The sequence below is a fragment of the Sapajus apella genome, unplaced genomic scaffold (genome assembly GCF_009761245.1).
Source record: "Sapajus apella isolate SASKATOON/1434 unplaced genomic scaffold, GSC_monkey_1.0 scaffold29, whole genome shotgun sequence".
Classification (NCBI taxonomy): Eukaryota; Metazoa; Chordata; class Mammalia; order Primates; family Cebidae; genus Sapajus; species Sapajus apella.
The window spans coordinates 17,689,720-17,712,247 of record NW_022436969.1 but is presented as its reverse complement, the minus strand read 5'-3'; the positions used below and the strand labels follow the sequence as shown (position 1 = coordinate 17,712,247).

The following is a 22,528-nucleotide window of genomic DNA, read 5'->3' as shown; positions in this document are numbered from 1 at the left end:
TTCTTCCCTGCGTCTGCCCAGGACCCTTCTCACAGCTGCAAACTGTGTTCCTTACTTATTCCTAATGGAACAGTCAGTCTCTAGCACAGCCCTGAATGTTTGAAGGAAGTCAACGGGAAGCATCGGGTCAATTTCCTGGCTTGGGCTGCAAAACGGATCTGGGCACCTCTCCTGGCACTTTGTGATGCCCGTTTTCTTTTTCTTCTTGAAGTTGTACTGTATTGAAGGTGTATTTCTCTATCAGGTTCATATTTCATATAGTTTTCAAAATTTCAAAAGTATCACATATATTTCAAGCGTGCGTGGCTCCTGTCTGTATTTTATGGCCTGCAGGCACATGTTTGCCTTCCAATGCCCTTGGTAAGTCCTCCTAGACAGCCCCCTGCAGTGCTGACTGTCCTGGAACTGTTGTGGGTCTTAATGGCTCTAAATTATGCTGAGTTTTCCCCTTAGATTGGATGGGCTCCTCAAAGAGCCTCTCGTTGTTTCACAGTTCCTTGAAGGTCTATATTCTGTTGGATATTTCTTAGGCATTTCTCCAAACATAATAGTTAAAATCCTAAGGACATGGCAGAGATAATTAGTAAATAATGATTAAACTGAACAGTTGTTCCTCATTTTTCTCTAAACATACTTCAGCAGTGTCGTCGTTCCTGCAAATTTCAAAAGATCTTTGCAAATGTAATTCTTCTTCCCCGTCTAACAAGCATTTAAAAAGACAGAATCATGGTTGCTTCGGCAGCACATATATTATATTAAAAGCAGAGCGATACAGAGGTTAGCATGGCCCCTGTGCAAGGATGACATGCAAATTCGTGAAGCATTCCATATTTTTTTTAAAAAAGTCTATTTAATAAAAAATTTTAAAAAGAATTTAAAAACGATGAAATCAGCCATTTTGCAAGATATTTCCAAAAGAAATTTCATGGGCTTTCAAAGGTTTGTTTCATAATATACAGTTGAAGTTTTCAACTTAATATGCCCTGAAATGTAAAAACTATCAGGATTTTTTTTTCACAAGGTGGCAAAGGCAGAGCTCATGTTCCTTTCAAATCCCTTCAGTGTCTGACAGTGGGACCCATACTAGCTGTCTGAAGCAAGGGCTTGGAGTGGAACATAATGAAAATCATGGATTTCTCTCTGAGTAACACAATTTAAAAATGATGTTGTCTTCTCACAGTATGTGCTGAGCACAATACTTACTTGTAAAGTATTGAAACGTGAACTCCAGTGTGAATGCCAAAGAACTGTGGTCTCTGTTCACATCGTTATAAAAGAGTCAAGTTTATAGCAATTTATCTTAACGAGAACCGTTCTATGCATCAGGCATTTCATCCATGATGTAATTTTTAGCATGTGTTTGACATGCAAATGTGATTTTCTGATATGAATACAAAAGAGTAAAATCTTTGCTAAAAAATGCAACAATGTGGTGATCAGAAGAGAACAATTAGAGGAAGAACATCAGTGAAGGGAGCAGGTAGGAGACTGTGGAGAGTAGACATGCACGTACCAGAGGCTGCACGTGCGCGGCTTTGCCACCCAGACTAGGAAAGTCGGCAGGATGTAGGTGTGGATAGGAAGTTACTGTGATTAATACTGTGTGGCTTAGATGTAATTCTGCACCCTTGAGGTCTGACTAAAGTGAACATGGAATTAAGAAGTATGAGTGAAAAGGACAAAAGAGTAAGAAGGAAATGATCCAGACAATTCACTAAGTCTTGCTAGGAAAAATGTTCAAGCTTGGAAGGAGACTCAGTGGAAAGCCTTTGATCTAGGTAGGATTGGAAGTAAACTAAAGAAAACCTTTTTTAGGCCGGGCGCAGTGGCTCAAGCCTGTAATCCCAGCACTTTGGGAGGCCGAGGCGGGTGGATCACAAGGTCAAGAGATCGAGACCATCGTGGTCAACATGGTGAAACCCCGTCTCAACTAAAAATACAAAAAATTAGCTGGGCATGGTGGCGCATGCCTGTAATCCCAGCTACTCAGGAGGCTGAGGCAGGAGAATTGCCTGAACCTAGGAGGCGGAGGTTGCGGTGAGCCGAGATCGCGCCATTGCACTCCAGCCTGGGTAACAAGAGTGAAACTCTGTCTCAAAAAAAAAAAAAAAAAAAAAAAAAAACCTTTTTTAGTATGCTAACCTAAAATGAGACACATTTTTTTTTCGTTTTATTAGGCATTACATTGGAATTGAGTGAACTGGAGGGAAGGAATCCTAAAATGTTAAAACCACCAGGCAATCATTGATTTACTGCTGATTCTTACAGCACTTCCCAAAGTTAAGTGGAAAGGGGTGTGTGTGTGTGTGTGTGTGTGTGTGTGTGTATGTGTGTGTATTTAAATTAATATAACCACAGAAGGTGGGATAGAACTTGTAGTTTGAACATAACCTAGTTAATTTTTTACTAAAACAGACATCAACATTTTCCAGAGGCCTACAATAGATCCAGAGTCTGCAATATATGACATTCACAGTGTCCATGATACAACTCAAAATCTCTTGATATACAAACAACCAGGAAAATGGTACAAATTCTCAAGGCAGAAAGACAATCAAACAAATACCAACCTCAAGAAAAAATCATCAGACTTTAAAGCAGTTATTTTTTCTATGTTCGTAAGGTCAGGGAAAGCACACTTCAATTGAATGATATAATAGAAATTCTCAACAAAAAATGGAAAATATGAAAAGGAAGCAAATAAAAAATATTGAAATGAAAAATAGAATCTCTGCAGTAAAGATGATAAAAGGAAATTAAGTTGAAGGCAGAACAATGAAAATTATCCAATCTATGAAGAGAGATAAAGGGTTTAAAGAAAACAAACTCAGAGTGTCAGGTACCTATGTATTACCATCTAAAAATCTAACATAGTATAAATGGAGTCTCAGAAGGAGAGGAGAAAGAGGTTAAAATAGAAAAAAAAATTAACAAGAACACCCAGAAACTCCTCAATTTAGTGAAAGGCATAAATGTACAGATTCAAGACACTTAGCAAACTCGAAGGAAACAATGCCTATTAACACATAATAATCAAACTTCTGAATCCTAAGGTTACTAAAAAATTCTTGGAAGCAGCCATAAAAAGAAAAGCACACATTATGTAGAGGAGAATCATGACTTAATGTCCGTGATTTCTCATAGAAACCATGAAGTCCAGAAGACAGCAGAACTACATCTTAAATGTACTGAAAGAAAAGAGCTTCTGAACCTATAATTTTATATCTATTACAAATATCTTTCAGTAATAAATGTGAAATAAAGACATTCTCACCAGAAAGACAACAAAAAGAAGTCATTACCAGTTCGTACTCTTGTGCCCATGGAAAGAACACTCATAACTCAGCATGAGATGAACAACCCAATTAAAAATGATCAAAAAATTTGAACAGATATTTTACAAATATGAATGGCCAACACACATAAGAAAACAGGCTCCGCACCGTCAGTCATTAGGGAAATGCAAATTAAAAGCACAGGGAGCTCTAACTACATACCTTCTAGGGTAGCTAAAAGTCTTGGGAGGATGTGGAGCAACTAGAATTCTTGTGCATTGTTGAGGGGTGGGAATGTAAAATGTGCTACAACCACTTAGGAAAAAGTTTGATAATTTCTTTAGAACTTAAATAGGCTTACCATATGTCTCATGTAAGCTATTCTTGGCTATTTATTAAAGAGAAATCAAAATATATGTCTATGCAAAGATTTATGGCTAAATGTCAGAGCTTTATTTATACTAGCCAAACTCTGGAACTCTCCCAGGTGTCCGTCAGTAGGATAGATGAACTGTAGCATACTCACATAAGGGAGTATGATGATACATGCAACAATGCGAATGCATCTCAAATATGATGAATTTTTAAAAGGCTTACATAAAAATACATACTTATCATATTTGTTTCTAAAATTTTTAGAAAATGCCAGGGGATAGGATGGAGGAAGGAATAGGTTAGAAACTGGCATAAGAAAACTTGTTGGGTAATGGAACTGTTTGCTATGTCGATTATGATGATGGCTTCATGGGTGTAAACATGTATCAAAACCAATCATTTTAAACGGTGCTGTTCAATAGTACTTAATTATATCTCCATAAAATTATAAAAACTAATCAATTAAAAATGTGGCTTCCCCAAATATCCTCTTTCTTCTTCTTCTTCTTTTTTTTTTTTTTTTTCCTGGAGATGGAGTCTCACTCTGTTTCCCAGGCTGGAGTACAGTGGCACGATTTTGGCTCACTGCAATCTCTGCCTCCCAGGTTCAAGCAATTCTCCTGCCTTAGCCTTCTGACTAGCTGAGATTACAGGCACCCACCATCATGCCCGGCTAATTTTTCTATTTTGGGTAAAGATGGGGTTTCACCATGTTGGCCAGGTTGGTCTCGAACTCTTGACCTTGGGTGATCAGCCTGCCTCGGCCTCCCAGAGTGCTGGGATTACCCCAATCCTGTTTCTTTAGTCAATAACTATTGACTAAAATCCTCTCTCTTTGGTCAATAGCTAACATTGTGCTGAATAACGAAAGCTTGAAAGCTTTTCCTCTGAGATCAGAAGCAAGACAAGTGGGCCTGGCACAGTGTCTCTCGCCTGTAATCCCAGTGAGTGAGGGACCAAGGGCCTGGAAGAACACATCTTATCTGGGAGAGACCTTAGCCCACTGTCTGCAATTCGGTCACATCTTTGGCGAGCCAGCCAGGAGTTACAGCTAAGAACCTGATACTTCGGAAGAGTGAGCGAGTATAGTAGACCCCTCTCACTTACAATCTGTCCTATCGCTTTAAGGAAACACTGGGAGGCCCGAGGGGCAGGGCCCAGCAGGGCCTGGTCACTGATCCAGGTCCCAGCCCAACTTTAAGTGGTGCAGGCCAGCCAGATTTAAAGGCTTAGCTTTTTTCCCAAACCTGCTCTCCCCCTTTTCGGCTGCTTCTCTGGGCTAAGTTACCTGAGGGACCTGAGTGCACAGTGGCTGCAGTTGCTGGAGCTGTGGGGGAGGAGGGGGCGAGGTGTGGACGGGGCCTGTGTGGGACCGTGGGATCTGCTGTGCTGTGAGCCACAGGTGCGGCTGGGGCAGGCACTCGTGGTCTGGACCCAAGTCCCACCTAGTTTTTCCATAGCGTAGGCTGGCTGCCAAGATTTAAAGATACAACATTTGTTTTCGGGCAACTCTCAGGGGAATCAGAGCCAGTACATTAAGGGAGTGGCCCAAGGTCCACTTTTGCAGGGAGGCAGTGGTGCAGAGAGGGGGCCCAGTGTGCTCGTGGTGGACACCGCGGGGCTTCCACCTGCTGTGCCGCAGGGAGCAGCGTTTTCATTCCAGGGAGGCTTACAGGAGCTCCCCAGCAAGGTTTTGGAAAGAATGGCCCGTTAGCACAGTGGTTAGGGCATAGGGCCAGTAGCCCTGAGGTTATTGCTTCAAATCCTTGGTGGGGCCAGGCTTGAGTGGGGAAACCTTTCCGGGGAATCCAGAAGCTAAAGGCTATGGGACATTGAGTTTTGTGTCACCTGTACATTTCCCAATGCAACTAAATAGTGCCAGAATCTAACGTACAACTTGTCTTGCTTAGGATTTGCTCTCTGTATGGCAGAACTTCTCCATTTAAAAGACCATAGTTAAACCGGGTCCTAGGCCCAAATAGTTGATTTCAGTCCCCACAACCCCTAGGGAATTTTCCTATAATGGAAAATGGGGTGAAAGAGGAGGCCTGGGTCCTGAGGGCATTGTTTCAGCCTCAGACAGGCCCCACCTACTCACCTTCTTTGAATTGTGTGCTCTGAGGTCGCTCCCTAGAAGTTTACCCTCCTAGAGCAGTTTTATAATCAGGCCTGTATTAATTGGATTTTTGCTAGGAAATACTAGTACCCACCTCCCAGCCCTCACTGGCCTGGTTCAAGGACACACTGGTACAAACCACCCACTGCAGCAGTCCACATGTCTTTATGGTTGTCACTAAAGGCATGCAGGCAGTGAGCGTGATTAAGTTCAGTACATGGGAGGCTCAAAGATGATCACGCATCTTGGGCATACGGAAATTACGAGGTGCCATGACTGGGGGATGCCCCAGATCTGCCGGCATGCTTGGAGGATGTCCCAGTGCTAGTGATCGCAAATTAATAGCCAGGGATGTAAGCATTCCTGCGTTCAACTCCAGATGGGTGCTACTATTCCCAAGATAAGGTCCCCATTAAAATGTATCCTGGAGAATTGGGACCAATTTAACACACGATCGTTTTTCTCCACCGAACAGCATGGCTGAAATATCCCCTGCCGAGTGGAAAAACCTGGCCTCCTAAGGGAAGTTTAGATTATGACACTATTCTACAATTAGACCTGTTTTGTAAAAGCGAGGGTAAATTGTTTGAGGTCCCCTACGTGCAACTTTTCTTTTCTCTAAGGAATAAGCCTCAGCCCTGTCAGGCCTATTCCCCATGCCCTACTCAGCCCTCCTCAGGACTACCTCCACATGTGGGACTCCCTGTGGCTTCTACCTCCACCAATGCCAACCAGGGCTCCTCAGCCCCTAGACCCCAACAGGAGCTAGGGAAGGCTGAGATGGTCAAGGCATCTCAGGCTACCAAGATGCCCAGGATCTGCCCCCTACAGGCAGTAGAAGGAGAATTTGGCCTGACCAAGGTGCATACCCCATTCTCACTTTCTGACTTAAATCAAGGTGGACTTAGGAAAGTTTTCAGATGACCCGGACAAGTACACAGAAGTTCTGCAGGGCCTGGGTCAGTCCTTCGAATCAGACTGGAAAGATATCATGCTATTGCTTAGTCAGACCCTAACCAGCAATGAGAGAGAGGCTGCTCTAGCAGCGGCTCCAGAGTTTGGGGACACCTGGTACCTTAGTCAAGTACATGACCTAATGATGCTAGAGGAAAAGGATAGATTTCCTACAGGTAGACCAGCAGTCCCTGGCACAGACCCTCGCTGGGATCCTGATTCAGAACAGGGGCACTGGAGCCGTAGGCCTTTCTTGACCTGCATACTTGAGAGATTGAGGCGAATTAGGAAGAAGCCCATGAACTCTGCAGTTATCCACCATAACTCAGGGAAAGGAAGAAAAGCTAACAGCTTTCATTGAGCGATTGCAGGAGGCCTTAAGAAAGTATACTCCCCTGTCACCAAACTCCTTCAAGGGTCAGTTAATACTAAAGGACAAACTTATTACGCAGTCAGCAGCAGATATTAGGGAGAAGCTCCAGAGGCTGGCCTTGGGGCCAGAACAAAGTCTAGAATCATTACTGAACCTGGAAACCTCTGTGTTTTATAATAGAGACCCAGAGGAACAGGCTGAAAGGAATAGGAGAGACCAGAGAAAAGCCACAGCCCTAGTCATGGCCCTCAGGTAAGCAGACCCCAGGGGCTCCAATGAGGGGAAGGCTCGGGTTAGCTGCCAGTCTGGCAGAGCTTGCTACCAGTGTGGTCTGAAGGGAGATTTTATAAGAAATTGTCCCCAGAGGAATGGACTACAACCTCGTCCTTGCCCACTATTCCAGGGTCACTGGAAAGCACACTGTCTCAGATGTGAAGGTTCCCAGGGCCTGAGGTGTCTAACCAGATGACCCAACTACAGGACTGGGGGCTCCCGGGGTGAGTGCCAGCGCGCGTTATCACCCTCGCAGAGCCCCGTGTAAAGCTGACCACAGAGGGCCAGGAAGTTGACCTCGCCCTGGACACTGGCAAGGCCTTCTCAGTATCACTCTTCTGACCCAAACAGTTGCCCTCCAAGTCTGTAACTGTCCGAGGAGTCCTAGGACAAGCAGTCTCCCAGTATTTCTCTCAGCCCCAGGAGATGTTTTATGGACGGCCCTTTCTTACTAATGATCTTGTATTAGACAGGGAAACAGCAGATCTAATAAAAGATATAACCTCCGTGGCTAAGTACCAACAGGCTCTTAACACTTTACCTGAAGGACACCCTAGGGAAAAGGGAAAGAGTTGTTCTGCCCTGGAGACTTAGTGCTTAAGTCTCTTCCTTCAGGCTCTCCCCCTCTAGGCCCATCTTGGGAAGGACGATTTTCAGTTATTCTGTCTACCCCAATGGCGGTGAAGGTGATGGGAACTGACTCAGGGATTCATCACACTCGGCTGAAGCCTTGAACGCCTCCTGAAAAAAATCATAGGCCCTCTACTCCACAGCCTGAAGTTCCAGGAGATGACCCTTCATACACCTGTGAGACGTTAGAGGATCTACATCTGCTCTTCCAACAAAATCCCCGGAAAAGTAACTACTCATAAGTCTAATTTACAACCTGGCATTAACAGGACTATAATTCTTAACTTTGCTATCTCTCAAACTCCAATTATTCCTTTCATAAGGTGTGGGGGCGGGGGTCGAAAAACAGGAAAACTTGGTGCTGGCATTAAAAAAGTTACTCCCTCTATTCAGGTACTATAAGCTATCTCAGGAGTTCATTAATAACATAAAAACGTTGCTTATTCTCTCTGCAAAGGCAGCTCACTCTGCAAAACAGCTTAACTCTTCGGCTGCCATAGCTTTTCGAAGTAGAAGAGCCCTAAATCTGCTAACAACAGAGAGAGAGGGAGCCTGTTTGTTTCTAGGAAGAAATGCTGCTGCTTTGTAAACCAATTAAGTGTTGTTTTCAACAAAGTTAAAGAACTCAGGAATCAATTGAACACAGGGCTAAAAACCTTCAAGAAATAGTATCTTGGAGCTTAACAACTGGCCTGGCTATATCCTCTTCTAGGCCTGTTTATAACCATTCTGTAATTGTTGGCCTCTGGGCTTTTCATCTTTAACCTTCTTGTCACATTCATTTCTTCTAGAACCATAAGGTCATAAATAATCCTACCACTGGAACCCCAGATGTCCTTGGCTCATGAGCTCTATCATGGACCTCAGAATCCATTTGTACCCCTGAAAGATTCCTCTCTGGAGGAAACCTCAACTGCAGGGCCCCTTCTACTCCCCATTTCAGCAGGAAGTAGCTGAAGAGTGATATACGCCCGTGTCCCAACAGGGGTTGGACTTTCCTGTTTAGAGGGGAGACTGAGGGAATGTATTCTCTTCCCGGGTCCACAAGGGGGCGTGGCTTCAAAGGCAAGAACTCAGCACATACCTCCACCCGCTTCTCCAGCCAGGAGCTTAGAGGTCTTTAACTTTCCCACACGTGGGAAGATAGACTGGTCAGGTGAACTTGCTAGCTCTCTCTCTCTCTCTCTCTCACACACACACACACACACACATACACACACGAGCGGACTCCATTTTTGGATCCCCTTCTGTGACATTATGGGAGCTGCTTTTCTTTCTCCTTTTTCTCTCTCTCTGCCTAAATAAATCACTTTCTACAAAACTCTTTTGGGTCCAATACTTACTTAAAATGAGCTCACCACACCCGGGAGGGTCCTCTCTCCCATTCTTGGGTGAGTGAGGGACCAAGGGCTTGGAAGAACATATCCTATTGGGGAGCGACGTGAGCCCACCATCTGCAATTTGGTCACACTAGCACTATAGGAGGCTGAGGAAGGTGGATCACCTAATGTCAAGAGTTTGAGACCAGCCTGGCCAATGTAGTGAAACCCGTCTCTACTAAAAATACAAAAATTAGCTGGGCATGGTGGCAGGTGCCTGTAATCCCAGCTGCTTGGGAGGCTGAGGTAGGAGAATTGCTTGAACCTGGGAGGTGGAGATTGCAGTGAGCCGAGATACTGCCATTGCACTCTAGCCTGGGCAACAGAGCAAGGCTCCATCTCAAAAGACAAACAAACAAACAAACAAAAATGAAGAACAACACCAAAAGTCACACATTTTCATGTTCATAGAGATAGAAAGTAGAATGGTGAGAATAGTGGCTGCCAGGATTGGGGGCTTGGGGAAAATGGGGAAGATGGAAAGTTCTGGTGATGGTTGCACAGCAATGTGAATGTACTGACTTAATGCTATAGAACCACGTTTAAAAATGGTTAAAATAGTGAATTTTGTTATGTATGCTTAATCACCATAAGGTAATTATGAAAATATAAAAAGATGACAGCAACATGTTTTGTCCCGGCAAAGTCACCCACACTGAATAAATCCCACAAACAGGCTGATGTTTAAAGGATCCATGTTCAGGCCAGGTGTGGTAACTCAAGCCTGTAATCCCAGCACTTTGGAAGACCAAGGTGGATGGATCACCTGAGGTCAAGAGTTCGAGACCAGCCTTGCCGACATGGTGAAACTCTGTCTCTACTAAAAATACAAAAATTAGCTGGGCATGGTGGCACATGCCTGTAATCCCAGCTTCTTGGGAAGCTGAGGCAGGAGAACCGCTTGAATCTGGGAGGTGGAAGTTGCAATGAGCAGAGATTGTGCCACTGCACTCTAGACTGGGTGACAGATTGAGATTCCATCTCAAATAAATAAAAATCTGTGTTCAGAATTGGAATTTTAGAAACATGTAGGTAGAAATACAAAGTCATATTGTGAATATGTGCTCCTAGAAGAGATATTAAAGTGAGTTTTTGTAACATAGCAGAAATTCTGTGAAGTTTAACATGCCCTGTCCTACATATTTGAGGACAGTATCTTAAAACAAAGTCCTGTTTGTGGTCAGTCCTGGGATAGTGTCTTGTATTTCTTTGCAGGTGAATTTGTTCTCAAACTTCACCCTCCCAGCCTATCATTGCCATTCCTATCAACTGCTGCCTGAGAATGAAAATGTATTCATTCATGAAAATGATTCCAACTTAGGTGTTTTGGGGCTAGTGTGCTTTTCAGCTGGTAACCCAGTATTATGCCAAGTCCTACTTCATTAAATATTATGAGATTGAAGGAAAAGATGAGACAAATTCCATGAACCATTAAGTTAGACACAGGGGATGCCCATGCTTTGGTCTTAGGAAACAGCTACAGGTGTTTACATTTGTTAGAAAAAATGCAGCGTGGTGGATTACAGTCAGGGGAAAATACTCATTGGTGCACAGCCAATAACTTAGTTGGCACTTAAAGAGAAATGTAAACTGTTCAATTTCCCACTTCTTTAGGGCCTTACAGAAGCTATTTAGAAAGAGAGCATACATGGAAAGAGAGGAGGATCAGGCTTGTAAATTTCCAGAGATGAAAGACATCGACAGACATGAAACACCATCTCCTCAGGCTGATGCTACTTTTATTAGGCTGTTCTTGCATTGCTATAAAGAATACTTGAGCCTGGGTAATTTATAAAGAAAAGAGCTCTGCAAACATGGCACCACATCTGCTTGGCTTCTGATGAGGGCCTCCAGAAGCTTAGGATAGTGGTGGAAGGTGAAGGGGGCAGGCACAGCACTTGATGAGAACAGGAGAAAAAGAGATAGAGAAGGGGGACGTCCAACTCTTTCAACCATGAACGAACTGAGCGAGAACTCTCTCATCACCAAGGGGATGACAAGGAACCATTCATGAGGGATCCACCCCCAAAATCCCATCACTCCCTCCCACCAGGCCCCACCTCCAACACTGGGAATCACATTTCAACATGAGATTCGCAAAGGACAAACATCCAAACACACATAATCCGTCATCATTCCTATACCATAGCGACCATAAATATTGCCTCTTATTCAACAATTCCAATTGGAAATCTTTAGTACCAGTACCCACAAAAGTTTCTTTGTACTTGTTTACAAGTTCTGATGTTTTGTTAGGAAAATATTGCCACCTGTTTTTCCCCAGCCAGGGCTCAGCCAAAGTGCCACTGGGTGCAGTTTCTCTCATCTTCTGAGCAGTTAGCCTAAAGTGACCCCGTGTTTTCCTTTCTCTTTCTCCTCTTCCTCTTCCACGCTGGTGCAAACAAATCTCCAGCCCTTACTTGAAGGTCCTCCATTCTTTCAACCAGGCAAGCACGGCACATTTCGTACCTAAAGATTTCAATCCACAAATGACTTATTTTCTTGACATTGCTGCATGACAGCCAATAAAAGATTCAGATAAAACATTAGAGACAGATGAGAAAAGGACTAATTGTATATGAAATTCCTTTAAGCACCTTTAAGTAGAAATCATGTTTAAAAGGGAGATCAGCAAAGGAGGGAATTTTTGTGATTCCATTTAGGTCATGTAGAGCCGTAACCAAACCATAAGCTGGAAATGTGGGGCCTGGCTCAATGTACTGAAAAGCAATAGTAACGAAAATAATTCTTTATGTTTCTGGAGTTTCAGGGGTATAGAAAGAGTTCTGGAGGCCGGGCGCGGTGGCTCACGCCTGTAATCCCAGCACTTTGGGAGGCCGAGGCGGGTGGATCACGAGGTCAAGAGATCGAGACCATCCTGGTCAACACAGTGAAACCCCGTCTCTACTAAAAATACAAAAAATTAGCTGGGCATGGTGGCGCGTGCCTGTAATCCCAGCTACTCAGGAGGCTGAGGCAGGAGAATTGCCTGAACCCGGGAGGCGGAGGTTCCGGTGAGCCGAGATCGCGCCATTGCACTCCAGCCTGGGTAACAAGAGCGAAACTCAGTCTCAAAAAAAAAAAAAAAAGAGAAAGAGTTCTGGAATTTTCACAAGTGCTCTTACATAGACCATCTCATTTTGCCGTGATGATCCTACGTAGCCAGCAGAGCTGGTGTGGATATCCCATCACAGAGCACCAAGCACTATGTCAGCTGCTAAGGATCTGATCCGAAGCTAAACAGGCATTTGCCCACCCTCACAGAGCTTACTATCCAGTATGCAGGGAGTGGAGTGAGAGATAGATTAAGTTTTAAAAATATATCAAAACTATATGTGGGGGACAAAACGCAGCAGACATCTGATACAGATGGCTGCACGGGTAACAGCTGCCAGGAGCCAAAGAGGACCTTGGCCTGAGCAGGGTGCCTGGTGGTGGAAGTGGTGGTTCTTGGGGTGGTCAGAGTCAACCTGCTGCGAAGGGGCGGGGTCGTGGAGGGGGAAGAGAGCGCATGGGAGGGGGGCCAGACTAGCAGTGGGCGTGGCTGTTGATGAGGTGGGCAGAGTCAGCCTCGGGGGTGGGGCCTCAGAGCATTGGGGCGGGGCAGCCAGTGGCCTGGAGCGGTGGTTGGTGATCCTTGGAGTGGCGGTTGGGCCATTGGGCGGTTGGGCCATTGGGCTATTGGGCCGTTGGGCAGTTGGACTGGATGGCCTGGAACCTGGGGGAGGGGGTCAGTCATTTAAAAGCTGTGCCCAGCACTGTTGGAAGCATCCAATCTAACCCCAGACTGAAGTGAGCGTCTGCTGGGACAGTATGGCTGGACCCACTTGGCAGGTGCGAGGCCAGGTCACTGCCGATGGGAGAGAAGGAGTAAAGGCCTCGGGTCTTGTGGGGTGTCACCTAGAGATGCGCCAGGAGGGCTGGGGAGCCCCAGTGTTTCCAGTGAAGCCAGTTGGCATCCTGGCCACCCTCTCCGAGTGGAAGGCGGAGGGATATAATTGTATTCAGGCAGGGTGGATAGGGCGGAGGCCGTCAAGGTGGAAGGTGCTGTGCTGTCAAGGAGCTCAGGTGGCCTAGTATGGCCCCCGGGAGGCTGGGCGGGGACTCTGCTCCGGTGGAGTCTGGCCTTGACTTCTGAGTCTCGGCAATGCAGGCGGGAGGTCACGGGCAGTGGGAGGAAGCCCAGGTCGCAGGTTTGTGATCTTCAGGTGAGGGCAGCTCTGAGAAGGGTGAGGGCCTGGCTGTGGCCCCAGGAAGGACACCCCAGCTCTTCCATGTGGGGTTGGGGGCCGGTGGACTCTTCTTGGATTTGAGAATGTCAGGCACCTCTTTGATTTTCTCGCTTCAGAGACTATGCCTGGACCCAACAGATGAAAATTCCTGGAAGGCTGATTTAGACTTCTTTAATAATTTTTAAATTATTATTTTACATTTTTATGGGTGCTTAGGTGTAAGCAGACAGCTCCAATACAATCTTCTGCTAATCTTTCAGCAATTATAAATGGTTTTTAGTTTTAGCAATCTGAAAATCAAGTCTATATGAAGCTCCCAAAACTTTGTTTACATGTGAAATACTGAACATTTGTTTCTATCTGCCTTTCAAATCAAGAATTCTTTGTGTTGAATTTGTTTGGTAAGTAAATATCACTTAAGTACCAGTTTCATTTATGGTTTTATTAGTGCTTTTCCCTAAATAACACTATGATTTTAGCACTTTGTCATCTACAGTAAATTTACTTGCCTAATGCAGCTACCAAATATACATGTGTATATGTATATTTATATTAAAAGTCATTACAATTCAGAATGACTATAAAAACAAATTAGAAATTGTAAATTCATAGATTATATAGCATTGGATTACAGTTGACAAACCTTAAAGCATCACACATTGTAAAGAGGTCCTTCTGGGCATGACAAGTACACAGCTCTTTGCCCCATGGCCCTGCCACCTTGCAGTGCTGGTGCAACCACACCCAAGCTGTCTTATCCCCTGATAGTGAGGCAGAGTCACTGATACACTGGGGACATCAGGGACATGTCAGAGTTGCATACTTTCCCAAAGCTTTCTCCCATTTGTTCTGCTTGTCTTGACAGTAACAGTTTGCCAACTGGTACCAGACCACAGACTACACTTCGAATAGCATTGTCATAGATTCAAGATTGTCATCTGTCCAGAATGTAAACCTATGCCATGTGCCAAATGCTTGTCCAGCAGCAGATGAAGGAATATGCCCATTCTTGCTCTGGTCTGGCTTATCCCAGCTGATTGCTTGAGTCTTCTTTAAAAGCTCTGCCTCATCACACAGGTGTGGAAGCTGAGATTCAGAGGGCAGGAGTGACCTACTGGGGGGGGATGCAGCTGGATTCAGAGGAAGAGTGAGATCCAGGTATTCTGAACCCGAGCCAGGAGCCCAAATGCACAGCCAGCCAGCCCAGCCCACGCCTCTCTGAGGTTGACTTGGGGCTGTCCTTGTGTGTTTCAAAGAGGGCTACAAAGTCTGGTCAGATGTTAACATCACACTCAAAATTTGTACCTCCTCAGGAAACGGTGTCCCTCCGGGGACCAGCCCTGCCAAAGTGGATGCCATTGGATATAACTTGTAAACAGCAAGGTAGGTGCTTAATATTCAAAACTTTTTTCTTCCTGGGGTCAGTAGCAGAGTAGTTGGAAAACATGGAACACCCCTAGCACCACCTCCAATTATCTGCTGTATGGAGTGGAAAAAGGTGTAACATTAAGGGGCTAATAACAAAACACCTTTTAATTACTTTGACAGTACCAGTGAGGCATTCTTTCCCTGCTTTCGTCTTGGCAGCTCAGCCCCTGAATGGGTGAGGGTGGAAGGAGTCTTCCAAGTTACTCCCCTGGGTAGAACAGGCTGTCCAGGGTTAACGTCGATGAACTCTTTCAATAATTCTATTGATGTCAGCAAAGGCAGAAAGTGGGACATACAGAAGCTAGATGCATATGACCTCCCCATGGGACTCCAGGCTTTTGGGTGGAAAGAATTACATTTCCTTTTACTTGTTTAATACAGTGACTGGCAAGATGGTCATTATATCTATGCAGTCTCTTGACACCAGAGAATTTTTTTTCTAAAACAGATTGTATTTCCCCTTTGAGTGTGACAGACTGATCTGTAAGACCCGCCTTTCACTGATAGCATCTGGGATTTTTATTATTACAGTTGGTAACAAGACCTCTTGAGAAAAATCCTTTGCAAATGAAAATCCAGTACTTTCACCTTTGTACTTTCAGGAAACGGGAGAACGACTTGCTTTGAGATTTGGCAGCCTAATCCTGGGGGCTCTGCACTCAGACAGAGCAAGTCTCTTTTCTTTTTTAAACTTTATAAATTTTTCTTCAGAAAATATATACAAAATAATAACAGAAAGGAAATCAATTTATATGGCTGTTCCCTTTCTGGAAACAGTAAGAACATGAACAGAACATGATAGCACCAGACATAAAGCATTCATGAAAGAGACAATATATCTAGTTCAGTGATTCTCAACCAAGGGATGTTTTCCACCACCCCAGGGGATATTTGTTTGGAAACATTTTTGATTGTGACAATGGGTGTGTGTGTGTGTGTGTGTGTGTGTGTCTACTGGCTTCTAGTGGGTGGAGGCCACATGTACTGTTCAATATCCCACCATGCACAGAACAGTCCCAACCACAAAGAATTGTCCAAAAAATCGTGTCAAGTTGAGAAACCATGATTTAGTTGCATCTTTAAGTTCTAAGCTAAAATGGTTGTGGGTTTATGTATATAACCAGTCCCTGGAGTTTTACCCACTGGGGTTTAGCTGTTCTATATATAAATATTTACTAAAATCAATAAAATTTTCTGATTTCTGATTAAAGTATACTTATAAGCTGCAAAATTAAAAAAAAAAATTAAAAGAACTCCCAAGTTGAGTGTGCGATTTCTCCCACCTTTAATAGTGTTTAGAGGAGCCAGTATTAAGTCCTGCAATCTTCAGAGCAACTCTTTGCTAAAGGAAGACTGCTTAGGGTAGCAAAAACATTTTTTAAGGCATCAGTTCACCTGTGAAGTGAGTACAGTCTGAACAGACACAAAACATTTTTGTTAAGTCTTTCAGGGTAGTGGCCTAGCTTTCATGCTGGACTTGGTGTTAGCCTCACATATTACATCCTCATTTCAGCCGCTCAAACACAGCAGAAACTCCCACCAACTTCATGTCTCCTGAAGAGCTTTTCCAGTAATGCCAAAGTCTGAGGATCTGTCTCTTTCACAAATTTTACTTTACCCACAAACCAATGTGGAGGTCCTTCCTGGAAGCTTGTTTTCAGTATGCCGAGGTCACATTCAGTTGTTGAATGGGACCTCCAATTCTGCTCTGCATGTGGATTTTACTGACTTCATGTAATTGTCCTTGATAGAAATCAATGATAGTTTATTCAGAACTAGGGGTGAGCTCGGTGTAGCTGACACAGGCTGAAGTAATTCCTATAGTTAAGAGAGTTTGGGGATTTCCCCAATCTGGGCCTGGAGAGTTAGTTTGCTGAACTGAGGATTTTCTGAAAGCCTCTGCCCATCTGGCGTGTCTTTCCTCGTAAGACAATATTTCTGCACGTGATGCATATACCTCTATGTCGGATCCTTAGGTGAGAGAGGAATGGCATATGATGGAGGGTTCTGAGCGCATCAGCTGGCTATTTTCTCTGGTATGTCTGCCTCTGTTGATTCTTTTACCATTTTTATCTTGAGGAGTTATTAATCAGTAGAATGTTTTTTCCCACCAGAGGAGGCAGCAACCACGTGTTCTCTATGGAGGTATGCAAGAGCTGTACAGCTGCGTCGCTGCCTGGGACAAATCCCCTGGGTTCACCATCTTGCACCAAGAAGATTAAAGGCATGGACACATGTGAGTGGGTTAAGGAGCGTAAAGTTTAATAGGCAGAAGAAAGGAGAGAGGAGAGCAGCTTTCTCTTTTGAGAGTCATCCAAAAGGGAAAAAGACGTCCTGAGGTGGACTGCAGCAGATTTTACAGGCAGGCTTGACGAGGTGGTGTCTGATTTACCCAGGGACAACAGATTGATTTGATCCGGTGTGACATTTATACGGTGTGCTGGGAAGGCTGGTCAATCCACCCTAATCTTATTATGCCAATGGGTTTTCTGCTTGGCCAGCACCATCTTGTCTGCTCCTTACTGTACATGTGGCTGGCAAAGAGAAGATGGAGCCATCGTTTTGAACATGTCTATTCCCATGTAACTTTTTTCTATTGGCACAACTGCTAGCATTCCCCTGTGCAAGCTTCCAGCTCGCTTGTCTATGTCTGCTCCTCGATTTTACAGGCTGCTCTTTGTTAAAAAATGATTTGGGGCTGTTTTTCATTAAAAGGAAGACCTTACCAAGGACTTCCTTATTCTCACTATCTGCCTAAATAATTTCTTTTTAACTCCTATATCGCAGCTTGGAAGGCACAATACACACAGGTCTTCATGGTCCACCAGAGCTCTACAGCTACGGGCCAGCCAGGAGGTGGCCAGCTGCTGGGCGCTCTTCTGAAGCAGGTGAGCAATGGAGTCCCCTGTTTGTTTGCAAAGAAACAGAATGCAGACATCACTGCAGTCATGGTCTCAGCAATGTCATCCCTGATCAAGTGGAAGGCCAAGTTCTCTTTCTTGCAACTGCATAAGGAGAGGTGGAGGAGAACACAAAACAGGAAGACATTTTTTCCTTTTTTTTCTCATTTTGGGCCTTTTTTAATTACAAATGCTGATTTTTGTCAGGGAATCTTTTTTTTTTTTTTTTTTTTTTTTTTTTTAAAGATGGGGTTTCACCATGATGGCCAGGCTGGTCTTGAACCCCTGACTTCAGGTGATCCACCCACCTCGGCCTCCCAAAGTGCTAGAATTACAAGCGTGAGCCACCGCGCCCGGCCCAGGGAATCATTTTTAAGAAAATTCTCCTTCGTGGGCAGGAAAGTTGTGCAGGTGGTTTAACCCAGCCTTATTTCCTGACCAGAGTTACCGGGCACCTGCAGTGAATGCTGAGCCACCTGAGAAGAAGATTGTGCTTTTGCTCTACTTATTGCAATGGGAACATTATTTTCTGATGGTTGTAAGACATTTGCCAAATGATACCACCTACTTGATTAGGAGACTATCTGAAGAATCATAGCAATATTCAAAAGCTCCAGTCTCCAAATGTAATGTAAACTTTTTATTTTTTTACAGACAGGATTTCACTCTGTTGCGGAGGCTGGATCACAGCTCACTGCAACCTTGAATTTCTCCCTCAAGCAATCCTCCCTGCTCTGCCTTTCAAAGCACTAGCATTACAGGCCTAAGCCACCACTCCCAGCCACTGTAATGTAAATTGTCTTCTTTAACATTTCCAATGGTTGCAGAGTAGATCAGATAAGGGTTCTTCTTGACCATTGCTTCAAGTTTCATTCTCTCTTTAAATGATTGAAGGTTGACTTCCATGGTTTCCTAAAGAATGTGGAAAGTGTGTCTTCAGATCCATACAGTGTTCATGGAACCCCCAGAGAAGGCTGACGTAAAACCCTTTATTTTCTCCCAAATGTCTCAAAAAGTTGTATTTCCTGGGTCCAAGGGATCTGCAAGCCTCTAAAGGCATTTCCATTGTCACTACCATCAGGTGTGAACTGTAATCTGGCACAGTCCCAAGAACTGTCATCATACATGCTGAAGAAACATTGTGATGGTAACTTGCTGTTACCAACTGTGAAGTCATTAGCTAGAGGAATCTTGGGCTGTCTGAAATCTGAAACACTGTGGAAAGAACAGAAAGATCCTGTCTGTTTCCCACACTTGGGAACTTCTATTGGAAGTTGTCATTTTCCACAGGAGACATTCTGTTTTATTTTCTTGAGACAGGGTCTCACTCTGTCGCCCAGGCTGGAGTACAGTGTTGCTACCAGGCCACTGCTGCCTCCATTGCCTCAGGATTGCCCAAGCAATCCTCCCACCTCAGTCACCTGAGTAGCTGGAGCCACAGGCCTGCACCACCACGCCCAGCTAATTATTTTTATTTGTAGAAACAAGGTCTCTCTATCTTACCTAGGCTGGTCTCGAACTCCTGGGCTGAAGTAATCCTCCTGCCATGGCTTCTCAAAGTGCTTGGGATTACAGATATGAGCTACCATGCCCGGCCTCACAGGAGACATTCTTAATGTCCTTCTTGACAGTCCTCAAATCTTTTTTTTTTTTTTTTGAGACAGGGTCTTGCTCTGTTACCCAGGCTGGAGGGCAGTGGTGCCATCATAGCTCACTATAGCCTTGAACTCCTGAGCTCAAGGGGTCTTCCCACCTTAGCCTCCTGAGTAGCTGGGACTACAGGTACTTGCCACAAGGCCCAGATAATTTATTAAATTACTATTATTTCGTAGAGACAGGGTATCTCTATGTTGCCCAGGCTGGTCTCAAACTCCTGGCCTCAAATAATCTTCTGCCTCAGCCTCCCTAGGTATCAGCTGTCATGCCTGGCTACAAATCTTAATGCTTTCCCTGTGGTTTCCCTTTCTGGTGTTCTTTTCTCAGGTAATCAAAGTGGGAAAAGATCATTCTATGATCTTTCCCCTAGGCTCCAGTGTGTAGGAATTAAAGAAAAAGGAAAGAAACACAGACAGTGGCTTGATGGTCAAGGATATTTTAGAGAAAACAAACCTACGGGCTTCTGGCTGAGTTAGGTCAGAGGCACTCTCTCTCACCGTTTTTAAGGATTCAGGGTGGGAGTGTTTATCAGAGGCTTGAACTGCTTCTGTGTCTCTTTAGTTGTGCTTATCTGGGAGGGAGAGTTGTGTGTCTGTTCCAATACATCTTTCTGCAGTGCAGGCATATCCCCCGAAGTCTGCTTTTAGCTTTCCTATCTTAGTGTACCTGAAGGGAAAGGAATGTGCTTATTAAGGCCCACTATTTTCCTGGGGCCCATTGTATGAGGGGAAGTTTGGCAGTTACCCAAGAGACTTTTCCCCCACCTCCCTCTGTGCCCCAGCTGTCTTATCTGTATTTTACTGCCTGCTCTTTCTGGCTGCTTGTAGTTAGAAAAGAAAGTGATTTTCTCGAAATGCATGAGGCTAGAAGAGGAGGTATAACTTAAAGTGGCAGTGTTTGTCCAGGGTGACGGTGCTCCTACTTTGTCACAGTGGGCATGGGGATTCAGGCCACTGCCAGTGAATTTCAGAGCCCACACACAGAGGCCAGAGCTACATTGTGAGGGTTTCAAAAAAAAAAGCTTTATTGAAGTATAATTGATATACAATAAACTTGAATATTTAAAATGTACAATTTGATGAGTTTGGGCATTTGTATACACCCCTGCAACCATCACCATATTCGCGAGAATGAATATACCCATCGCTCCTGAAAGTTTCCTCATGCCCTTTGCAGCCCCTCCCTCCCACCCCTCAAACACTTAATGCACTTTTTCCCAAAAGGCAAGAAGTTAGAAAGCTCCCCTACACATTTTTCAAGGCTGGTATAATCTGACTCCCAAACAAGGTAAGGAAATTATAAGACAATTAGAGAATACTTTAAACTATTGTATTCAGATGGGAAAGTCTTCAATAAAATACCTGTAACAGTTAAACTAACCAGTTATGTAAAAACATATGGTCAACTACAATTGCACCCTATAGACTCCCCGTTCTATAATGTGTTATATTTCACTAAATCTTTGTTCACCTTGCCAATTTTTCTTCTAATTTCTCTGCAGCTTTAACTTTGGTTGATGCTATAATTTGAATATCTGACCTTCCAAACCTCATGTTGAAATGCAGCCCTCAGTGTTGGAGGTGGGGCCTGGTGGGAGGTGTTTTGGTCATGGGGGTGGATCACTCATGATTGGTGCTGTCCTCATGGCAATGAGTGGGTTCACACAAGATCAGTTCCCTCCAGAGCCGGTCATTAAATAAAGAGCCTGGCATCTCCCATCCCTCTTGCTTCCTGTCTCATGTAATGCCTGCACACTTCTGCCATGAGTGGAAACTCCTTGCAGCCCTGTACAACCTGCAGAACCATGAGCCACATAAACCCATTTTTGTAAATTATCTAGCCTCAGGTATTCCTTTATAGCAACACATATGGACTAAGACAGTGATATTCTCAGTTTACCCTGACATTGCATGCAGCCTGTCTGTTTCCTCATAAGTTCCCAGAGTAGAAATGTGTTCTGGACAAGGATGCCAGTGAGTGGCAGTCCCTACAGTTCTGAAGGAGCAGAACAATGAAACAAGTTGTATTCAATTACAATTTTCTCAGGCCTTTCTAAAATTTGTCAACCCCTTGAATAAGTCCATAGACGAAATACCACAGGTGGGCCAGGAGTGACTTCATTTTGTGTCAAAGACTTCTTGGACCTGGAGAATATGGTCCAACAAATAGGCCCTCTACAATAAGGCATTCATTTCTCATTTGGTCTTTCCATGCAGCTGTCTCTAACATGATTCATGGTATTTAAGAGTGATATATGATTAAATGTTGACATTCATCAACAAATATTTATCAGTTGTTACCTTTTACCTGGACTGGATATTGAGGTGAAAATGGAGAGAGTGCTTTATTAAAATTGTGAGGATCAAGAGGCATATGTGCTTTCAACTTTAAAACACTGTAAGATGAAGGGCTAACTTGTAAAATGGGTTGGAGTGAATGATTTGGGCATCTGTTAAGATGATATGTGCAACCAGGCTCTGCAGGATGTGTAGGGGCAGCCTCTGTGGTAGAATAGCCCAGTTCACAAAGTACTGTCTGTGGGGATGAGACTGTGGGGATGGGTGGGTGGTACAGACACGGCAGATCTAACCTCCTGACTGAAGCAGAGGGACCCTGCTGTGCAGCAGTGGGAAGGGAAAACGGACAAAGTAGGTTGGGCCTGATCATGGAGATCCCAGGGGAATTACCCCATGACCATTTCCAGCTGGTCCCTTCTCCAAGCGACCCACTTTTCTAATGTCTATCTCCACAGATCAGTTTTCCTGCTGTTGAATTTCATGTAAGTGGAATCATGTATTGTTAAAGAAAAATTATTCATGACACTCATTAAAGATGATAAGGCAGGCTTTATCGTGCGGGCCCTCCATAATGAGGTTGTGCAGCAGGGGAGAAAGATTTGGCTCCACTCTGAATACAACCAGGACAAGTGGGAATTTC

At 44.3% G+C, this 22,528-nt stretch overlaps 1 long non-coding RNA gene and 1 other non-coding gene across 2 annotated transcripts; both read left to right on the top strand.

The window, feature by feature from the left end:
- The first annotated feature begins 731 nt into the window (after positions 1-731).
- On the top strand, positions 732-835 carry LOC116561643. The gene has a single exon (XR_004273536.1). It is a non-coding gene; the product is annotated as a U6 spliceosomal RNA (small nuclear RNA).
- A 16,646-nt stretch (positions 836-17,481) lies between these two features.
- On the top strand, positions 17,482-20,660 carry LOC116561312. Its single transcript, XR_004273390.1, has 3 exons — positions 17,482-17,617; positions 17,823-17,923; positions 18,590-20,660. It is a non-coding gene; the product is annotated as an uncharacterized LOC116561312 (long non-coding RNA).
- The last annotated feature ends 1,868 nt before the right edge of the window (positions 20,661-22,528 follow it).